Raw genomic sequence first — 10,317 nt, forward strand, 5'->3', positions numbered from 1 at the left:
AAAGAAAAAGATTTCTTAATAATATAAGCTACCTCTAGTTTCTCCTCTCTCTACTTCCAAAATGAATTCTTTTTTTGTTTGTCATGTAGGAAAGGCTCCTATATCTATGGGTTGGTGACAACAGCTGGTGCCACAGACTTCGTACATAATTCAAAAATAGTGGAAGCATTTCCCCCTCTCCTCTGCTTTATTTTCTGTGTGCACACATTTCATTTCCAGTGTGGTTCCATTTGCCTTCATTTGATCTGATCACTGCTTTGACCTGCCATATTTTATCTTGGTGTCGTTTAGAAGGACCATATGCCACTTCCCTTAGTTACCTTGTGTGGTAGAAAAGGGGAAGTAAATTATTCCTGAGAAATTGCTGCCAGGCTTCCCTCTTCAGTGTGTGGAGCTCCAAAAGGCTATGGGCACCCATTCACCCGGGTTCAACCTTTGAGCATTAAATGGTTGTGCATAGGTGTTGTGGGACTGCTGGAGATGCACCCGATGGATTCACAGTCTTCCCTCCCAGACTCATCTGCCATAAGCCCAAGCATTCAAGACGGGAAAGTCCCAAGGGAATAAATGGAGATACAGCTTAAGGAAGAATTATGGTTTGTACTGATCTCAGTATTTGAAAGGAGCTCTGTTAGATCCATTTTGCACTGCACCATAGGCACTAGGGTGTTTGCAGCTGAAAAACCTGTAAAATAAGAAGGAGCAAAACAAACTCTTAAAATCCTGATGGATGTGCACAAGGAAGTTATGATATCTGGAGATATCCCCACTTTCTACAGATGCCTTCTCCCCTTTGCACTTGATCTCCTTTCTTCTAAAAGCACCAGTCAGATGCTGTAACGGAAATCCTGTGTTTTATGAGAATCCTTGGGCTTGCCGATCAGAAGGTCAGCACTTCGAATCCCTGTGACGGGGTGAGCTCCCACTGCTCGGTCCCTGCTCCTGCCAACCTAGCAGTTCGAAAGCACGTCAAAGTGCAAGTAGATAAATAGGTACCATTCTGGCAGGAAGGTAAACTGCGCTGCTCTGGTTTACCAGAAGCAGCTTAGTCATGCTGGCCACATGACCCAGAAAAACTGTCTGTGGACAAATGTCAGCTCCCTTGGTCAGTAAAGTGAGATGAGCGCCGCAACCCCAGAGTTGTTCGCGACTGGACTTAACTGTCAGGGGTCCTTTACCTTTTTTAATAACATCAGTGGCCCATCCAGTACAGCATCCAGTTCTTATAGTGGCCAACCACATCCCTGTGGGAAACTCTCAAGCAGGATTTGACCACAAGAGCACTCTCACCTCCTGTGGTTTCCAGCAACTCATATTCAGAAGCATTGCTGCTTTCCAACTGTGGAGACAAAGCATAGACATCATGGATAGTACCTATCAGTGGCCCTCTCCTCCATGAATTTGTCTAATCCTCTCTTAAAACCACCTAGGTTGATGGCCTCCTGTGGGGGTGAGGTCCACTGTTTTATTTGCTGCATAAAGAAGGACATTTTCTGTCCTAGGTCTTCGAACACTCAACTTCATAGGCTGTTTCTGAGTTCTGGTGTTATGAGAGAGGGTGAAAAGCTTTTCTCTGTCCGCTTTCTCTCTGCCATAAGAGCCAACTCCTAGGGGCCTAGGACCCTTCAGCCCCCCCTAAAATATTTGAGGGGGCTGTCCTGCCAAAGTTGATGGGCATTGCCATTCAAATGATGTGTGTGCCACTTCTTGTGATCGATTATAATGGGGCTGGGTTTACCTACCTGTCCCTCCCCCCAATATTTTATTCAGGTTGACACCCTTGCATAATTTTATAAACATCTGTCTGTCATACCTTTTATCTGAACTAAAAGGTCCCAAAGTGATATGAGACAGTAAGTGAACCAGAACTCAGATGTTCTTAAAAATGTGCACTTCTCTGGAATTTGCAATGCAGTTCTCCAGCCACATGTTGTGTGCAAAAATTCCTATACTAGGGTAAAGTATGCATAAAATGGCACATATTGGTGAAAATAAAGTGCAAAAATGCATTATATTCGAGAAAATTGCTTTGCAAAAAAATGTATATTGGGCAAAATTGTGTACACAAATGTGTGAATTAGGGGAAACTTGCACTAAAATCTGAAGTTTTTAATGAGGACTTTTAAAAAAACTGAAAATGTGGATAATTGAATGTAAGATTGGGGTGGGGGTGGGGAACGAGAAACTTAGAGAAGCTTAAATTGACCCATTTGCCCATCCCTAAATCTTGTGTAGCAACATGGCTGGGAAGGAAATTTTTGAGAAATTGGAGGACCAGTTTCAGCACAGCAGTAAATCAGTTTTGCCCCATGAAAAATGGTGAAATTCAATGAGTTATCCTTAGCCACTTCTTAATTGGTAGCCATTGGGAAGAAGGTACCGGTAAGTGTTAGCACTTCCTTGCTCCAAATCTGAATCCTGCAATGCCGGGAGTTAATAGCAGATGCAACCTTGGGATTCATGACTGATCATCTCTTTCCATCAACCTAAGATTTGAGCTTTGCCTGAAGTCTAGAGTCTTCAATTGCCACACACGGTCTATTTTTAATCCCCTTCCAGAAAACAACTTTGAAATGGGTTTGCTCCTGCTGCTGCTTAATCTTCCATGTGTGGTTCAATGGACGTACCATGTAGTTATCCTTAATTAAACCTGCGTAACACTAGACTTGTGTGTTTCATATATAGCATAGGAAAGGGCTGCATTAGGTCAGAGACTCAAAATCGTACCTCTGAGTGCACATAATGACCCGGCATTAGCTTTTAGGTTTGCAATGCTGTTTATTTAGCAACTCAAGATAGAAAACAAAATGTAATCTTGGAGCAGACAGAATCCATTTTATATATATATAAATACTCCAAATAATAGGTTGGTTTCTCCCAGACTTCCTGGCTCTACAATGATTGCTGTATTCTGTGTGAATATTTCTAGATCTCAAACATTTCTGACTTGCTTGCTTGACTGTCTATTTTTGCTACACACACACACACACACACTGTGTGTTTCGACAGGACCCACAAAGTACCTTTTTAAAACCAGGAACTATAAATTCAACTTCAGCACTCTTCTAATTCAGGTTGGAGTGAACAAAGTGTAATGCACTTGCGAATGTTGATGTGGCCGTTCTTCTTTGTTAAGTCTTAAGACGGGTGGGGACCTTTGGGCCTCCAGATAGTGTTGAACTCCTGTTCCCATCAGCCCTTGCCAGCATGTCCAATGGTTATATTCACTTGATCAGCCAGAGTGGCTTGCAAGCCAGTACAAAGGGTGTGTACATGCCCTCAGGTGTGCAATATAAAAAGAACATGACACAAAAGGGAAAAGGGATGAGGAGGGAAGAGAAAAGCAAGCAAATTCAGGCACCACATTATTAAAGTTAGAAAGTTCCAATAATAACCAGCTGTTAAGGAAACAGGTTGCGCACAGTTCAGAAAATAGGCCTTGCCAGGCTCCTTAGAAACAATCTGCCTAACCAACCTTCCTAGAGGTGGATATAATGTAGCTGGAAACTGTTGACCTTAAAGCAGGGGAGTCTTTTGCAGTGAACCTTCCCCACTTTTCCCAGCTTTAAAAATGTCTTTGTTTTGATTATGGGGCGGCTGGACCACCTACCACCTTAATTTCCTGAAAACATCTATGCATATTAAATTTGCACCCACAACTTTGATGCAAATGTTTGTGTCATGACCTAATGCTGTGAGTCCTTTAAGTATCCAGCATCACCCCTCCCTTTCAGAGTAGGGCAGGGGTGGGGAACCTCAGGTTTGTGGGTGGGTCAAATGTGACTCCCACCCTGGCTCTCTCTATCTAGCCCCCACAAGGAACGCCCATCACTGAGTAATCTTGCCTGTCTGGAATGTGTCCTTCTTCATATTGTCATTCATATTAATTATTTTTCATTGATAGCTTTCTCCCAAAGATCTCAAAGCATGATGCATGGTGCTCCCCCAGGACCTCGTTTTATCCCCACAACATTTTTTTTTAAAAAAATACACAATACACTGTTTTAATTGATACAGCTCCATTTATGTACATGACACACTGCAGTGTAAGCATAAGAAGAAGGCAGCTCCCTGTCCCAAGGTGTCTGCAATTGAAATAACTTTAAAGATAATTCTGCTCTCACTGAACAGAAAAGCAGTACAGTGATACCTCGGGTTAAGAACTTAATTCGTTCTGGAGCTCCATTCTTAACCTGAAACTGTTCTTAACCTGAGGTACCACTTTAGCTAATGGGGCCTCCTGCTGCCGCCACCGCACAATTTCTGTTCTCATCCTGAAGCAAAGTTTTTAACCTGAGGTACCGTATTTTTCGCCCTATAACACGCACCCGACCATAACACGCACGTAGTTTTTAGAGGAGGAAAATCCGTAGGCATGCTACCCGTAGGCATTCCCTCCATAACACGCACAGACATTTCCCCTTACTTTCTAGGAGGAAAAAAGTGAGTGTTATGGTGCAAAAAATACAGTACTACTTCTGGGTTAGCGGAGTCTGTAACCTGAAGCGTCTGTAACCTGAAGCATCTGTAACCCCAGGTACCAGGTTAGGAACCTACAGGAGCACTGATGCCATAGTGATGCAAAACTGAGAAAATACAGATGCACACAATTTCCAAAAGTGCCATGCGCACAGAACTTCAATAATCAGCTTTCATGGACCTCAGAGTATGAGAAGAAGTAACCCATGACCTTCACCAGGGCTGGGCGACCATTGGATGCCACTGAATTCCCAACAGTTTTAAACTGATTTTAATTCTGTAACTCACCCTGGGACCTTGGGCTAAGGAATGGAACTAACACTCTTATTGGCAACAACAGCAACCCTGTGAAGTAGACGATACTGAGACACAGTGGTCTGCATCCATGTTCTACTCAAAGTCAACCAATTTTAATGAATGGACCTAAGTTAGTCATGCCTATTCATTTCAATGAGACAACTCTGCACAGAATGAGAAGGGTTCATTCTCACACATCATCTGAATTTACCTTGACCTGGGAGAGACCAGGGTTCAAATCCTCACTGAGTGACCAGTCACTATCTCTCAGTCTAACCTGAGAGGCAGTGACTAACCTCATAGGCAGAGGCAGCCTGTCCCATTTCAACACCCGAGGCAAAATGGGAATGTGCCACCTCTTCCTGCCCCATGCTGCCGCCCCCCATCCCCATCTTTTCCACTGCTGGTGGAATGCCTCCCCTCTCGCCAAACTTGACAAGAGCTGGGGTGTTCCACAAGGCACTGCCATTCATTGGAATGCCTCCCTCTTGCCAGTTTGAGACTGGGCATTCTGGCAGCGGTGGGGTGGTGGAGTGGGCAGGGCACTGCCTCTTGTACTTCTGCCACTTGAGATGGGTTGGCTCTGCTCAGCAAGTAGTTGTAGGGATGAAATGAGGGGGAAGAACTGTGTGCGCCACCTTGAGCTCCTTGGAGAAAGAGGAGGGGTTGAAATGCAATAAATGCAATATATAAATAGGCTGCTAAACCTTGCATGTTTCGTTCCCAATTCAGCTAAAATGCAGGCTCTCTTGCTGATTCATCCCGAACATTAGCAAGTGCCCTCAGGCATACTCAGTAAGAAAGATGCAGCAAAGCTCTGGCCTACACAGTTAATTAAACTCTCTTGCAGTCTTTTTGGGTAGCTGAAAGATTGTCATAGTTCCAGAGGCCAGGGTGGATTTTCTCTGAGGCTAGATGTCAGCAGTGGGACATAATGAAAATGTTCAAAAGATGTTTAATGCTTTGCCGATCTTAGGGTGTAAGTAGGTTCATATGGGGAAAGACAGTCCTCAAAGTATTGGGGTCCTGAGCCAAACAAAGCTTTATAAGTTGAAATTAGCACTTCGAACAAGAAACAAGACCAGTCTGAAGTCATCTATGAATGGAGACTGCAGGATGGTAATTCCAGCTTTAGTCAAGATTGCCATGCAGGAATGTCCTTAACATTTCAGATAGCCTCTGATCCTCCTATGTTTAGAGTTCTGCTATATAACAGGGCAGAACCTGGAATGAACTTGCTTGCTCTCTGAGAACAGTTTTAACCACATTTAGTCTTTTTAAGTCCGGCTGTCAAAAAAGTATTCTGCTCACATCCACAGACTCACATCCACTGTGTTCTAGCGTCAATAAATGTGATGCAATCCTTTAATTACTCACTTTGCCTGGGAACTAATTTAGAAAGCATTGTGTCTTAAAGTCCAAAACCAAAGAGGCCAACAATGAAAACATACACCCAAACACTGAATTTTGGAAGGTTCAGGACAGATAAAAGAAAGCAGTTCACACAGTGCAGAGTTGAATTGTGGGACTTGCTCCCACAAGAAGCAGGAACGGCCACCAACTTGGATGGGTTTTAAAGAGGATTGGACAAATTCACAGAGGATAAGGCTATCAGTGCCTACTAGCCATGATGCCTGTGTTCTACCTCCACTGACAGAGGCAGAATTAACCTGCAACTCCATGGACAGCTGTGAGTCCAAAATGACCCCAAGGCAGTGCACTTGATCCTTTAGGGGCACAGTTACCCCATTCAGGACCAGGGAGTCCCTCCCCCACCTGTCTGCCCCCTGTCTTGGGATTCAACCATAGTCTGTTGACCACCATCCATCCTCCAACCACCTTCAGACACTCACACAGAACATTCACTGCCTTCACTGGTTCTGATTTAAATGAGAGGTAGAGCTGGGTATCATCTGCATATTGGTGAGCACCCAGCCCAACTCCCCTGATGATCCTTCCCAGTGGCTTCATTTATATGTTAAAAAGCATGGGGGAGAGGATGGAGCCCCGAGGCACCCCACAACTGAGCACCCAGGGTCTGAACACACATCCCCCAACACTCCAGATATGGCCCATGAGAAAGGAGTGGAACCACTGCATAACAGTGCCCTCAGTGACAGTACTGTGTACCCTTGAGTACCTCCAGAAAAAAGTACCTGTGCTCCCAACTCCCAACCCTCCTAGACGATGAAGGAGGATACCGTAGTCGATGGTATCAAAAGCTGCTGAGAGTTCCTGCAGAACCAGGAAACAGCTTTCTGATTTTGCTGGATCGCTAGTAAGTTTAAATGCTTTACTTACACAACTTCCAAAGGCCAGATTCATGTGTTATTCCATTCAGCAGCTAGATGCACACAGGTAGAAATACAAAATATAGTAAAATGGATCTAAGCAAATGGTCTGAGCTTGTAGTGATCAAGATCTGGTGTGTCCTATCTCATCGAGATGACATGGTGAAAGAGAATGAACAAAGAAACTTAACTTCCTTCTAGGTGAGGGCTGTGACATAGCTAAGTCTAGGAATACAGATCTATGAGCACAACCCCTTCATGCACTGACTACTGCTATGCAAGCTGCTTATATTTAACTGTGATTTCCCATCGGCACCTAATTGGCCACTGGACTAGATAGGCTATTGGCCTGATCCAGGAGGCTCTTCTTATGTCCTTATAGGTTACTCCTTCTTTGCAGACTGGCCAACACCAGTCCCTCAATTGCCACAATAAATTGTGTGAATGGACAGGGAAGCAACCAGCGTGGGATGCCATTGGTTTGAGCTTGCATGGATGGTGAATTGACAGAGGACGGTCCACTTCCATTTGCTTCCAAAACCATAACTTGGATGTGCCTTATAAATGGCCCCCTTTAGCCATTAGGTATCTCCGATTCAGACTAAGCAGAACATCTAAAGCACAGGTGGCAAATGATTACGGCTGTTGCACTCTGCCACAAAGTCTTTATTGAATGTGGACTTCTAATCTGCAAGATGCTGTCTTTGAGAGCATTTTAGCATGTCACCTCGGGCTGGTGCTTGCTTTGAGCATGCTCCCCCTTTGCCTCTTTTCTCTGCTAATTAGGTTCTCGTAAACATTTGTGGTGTCTGAACGCCACTTGTCGAACTTCTCCGCTTTCCCAGCTATAGCCGAGTGTACAGCGCCTGTAACTATTAGGTGATCATGTTGATTCGACAGCCCTTTTAATTTAATAGAATAACAGGGAGGCAGACTAGCATATCCGTTAATTTTTCAAAACATTTTTATTCCACACAAATTAGTGCAGGTCCTGGAGGGCAAAATGACAAGAGGTTACTGGTAGACTATGTATTTAATTAATTGAAAAAAAAATGCTCAAATTGCTTTTACAGTTGTTATTAAAAAGTAGAATCAGTGTTGCCACTGCTCGACCATAATTAGCACCCCAGGGAATTAAATATTTAGCATTAGTAATGTTACAGCACTAAGGACACAAATTTCTATTTTTGTAATGAAAGCAAAACAGTGTAAGTGTAAATCGGGGAGTTGACAGTTCTGGCATGTGAAACGGTCTGGGATATTTCAATAAGACACCTCATTGGACAGCGAGTCTTTCCACATTATTGTTTGGAAAAGATCTGCGAGCTGAAATCCCAATAGATGCCCATTACCCTGAGTATTTAGACTTCTAATTGCATGCCGTGAGAACAGTTGGGCAAATGTCGCACCAGGAGCGCTTGAAACTGTTTCCCAAACGAGCTTTTTAAAAAGTTCGTTTTTTTTATTTTCCAAGGAGAAGGGTGTGGGCAAATGGATGAAGCCATGGAAGAAGAAGAGGTCTTGTTTCTTTTCTAAAAAGTTTAATTGCATTTTAAGCATAAGGAGTTTTGGTGAAACAACATGACCAGTTGGATGGGGGGGGGCGGCGGCTCTTAATGAGCTGTAGTTGGTGATGGTTAGAAAGACCCGAAGGGATTCATTCATGAAATTAATGGGATAAAATGACTTGGTTAAAGCACACTGTGATGGTTGAGCTGGGTTTGAAAGCCTAGTTACAGAGCCGTGTCTCGTTTTCATTTCTAACAGGCCATGTAGAGACTTTAAACAACCATCTGTTCCGACTGTTCAGCTTGTCAAAGGGTATTATATTACCCTCTTCCAGTTGATTCAACTTTTGGGAGTAAAGGGAAGAGGGGGAGAATATCCAATGGAATCCACTTCCATGTCCGATTTTTATTTTTCAACACAAAGTATTTAGATAAGAACTCATCAAAGCCGTCAGTGCTCTTTTCTGAAATGCCAATGAGGGGAAATGAAAGTTGAAAAGATTTGTAACTAAGAGGAGATGCTCCACTCTAGCTCTGAAAAGAGATTTTCTCTAAATATTGATTGAATAAGTCTGTGCATCCAGAAACATACTGGGTTCAAAGGTGCCCTTCTGTTTTTAGAAGGTGTGCTCAAAGGCACTCTTCTCCAGCTTAATACTATTCAGATGTTTTGTGCTAAAACTCCATATCATCCCAGACGATGGCTATGCTGACTGGGCCTGATGGGAGTTGTAGTCCACAACATCTGGAAGATACCATGTTGGCTAACATAGTTTATTGCTGTTTTACATTGATTCCTTTAGACATATTCACCCCTGCTCCTGCCAACCTAGCAGTTCAAAAGCACATCAAAGTGCAAGTAGATAAATAGGTACCACTCCGGCAGGAAGGTAAACGGCGTTTCCGTGCATTGCTCTGGTTCGCCAGAAGCGATTTAGTAATGCTGGCCACATGACCCAGAAGCTGTCTGCAGACAAACGCCAGCTCCTTGGCCTATAGAGTGAGATGAGTGCCGCAACCCCAGAGTTGTCCTTGACTGGACCTAATGGTCAGGTGTACCTTTACCTTTACCTTACATCCACATAATGAAGAAGACTCAAGGTTGTAGGTGGCTAACCTGTTGCTGCCCAGATGTTGTTGGCTTCCAACTCTGATCAGCATGGCTAAGGGACTGGGATGATGGTAGGTGTAGTCCAGCAACATCTGGAGGGCCATAGGTTCACTCTGTTCAAAACCTACAAAACCTCTGGCCACCATGAACTCTGGTGCCATTGGATTCTGGGTCCTACAGAACATAATGAATCAACATGGCTTCTTGTTTGGAAACTAATCTTATTCCAGAGAAGGCCTTTAGCTCAGTGGTAGAGCACATGCTCTGCAAACAGAGGGTCCCAGGTTGTATTGCCAGCATTTCCAAGTGGGTCTGGGAGAGTCACCCCCCACTGCCTTAATTCCTTGTAAGCCACTGCCAGTCAGTGTAGACAATACTGAGCTAACTCAGGAATGGGGAACCTGCAATCCTCCAGAGGTTGTTGGACTGTATATTCCCACTAGCTCCTGCAACTCTCCATATGTTCTTAGATTCAAACTCACGTCAGGCTCAGCTAGCATGGCTAGTCATCCAGAATGAAGTTAGTTGCAGTCCAACGACATCGGGAGGGCCACAGGTTCTCCATCCCAGAGCTAGATAAACCAATGGTCTGACCACAGGGCTGTTTCTTTTGTTCCCTAATCCCTAAGCA

The sequence above is a fragment of the Podarcis gaigeae genome (genome assembly GCF_964106915.1).
Source record: "Podarcis gaigeae genome assembly, chromosome: 8".
Lineage (NCBI taxonomy): Eukaryota > Metazoa > Chordata > Lepidosauria > Squamata > Lacertidae > Podarcis > Podarcis gaigeae.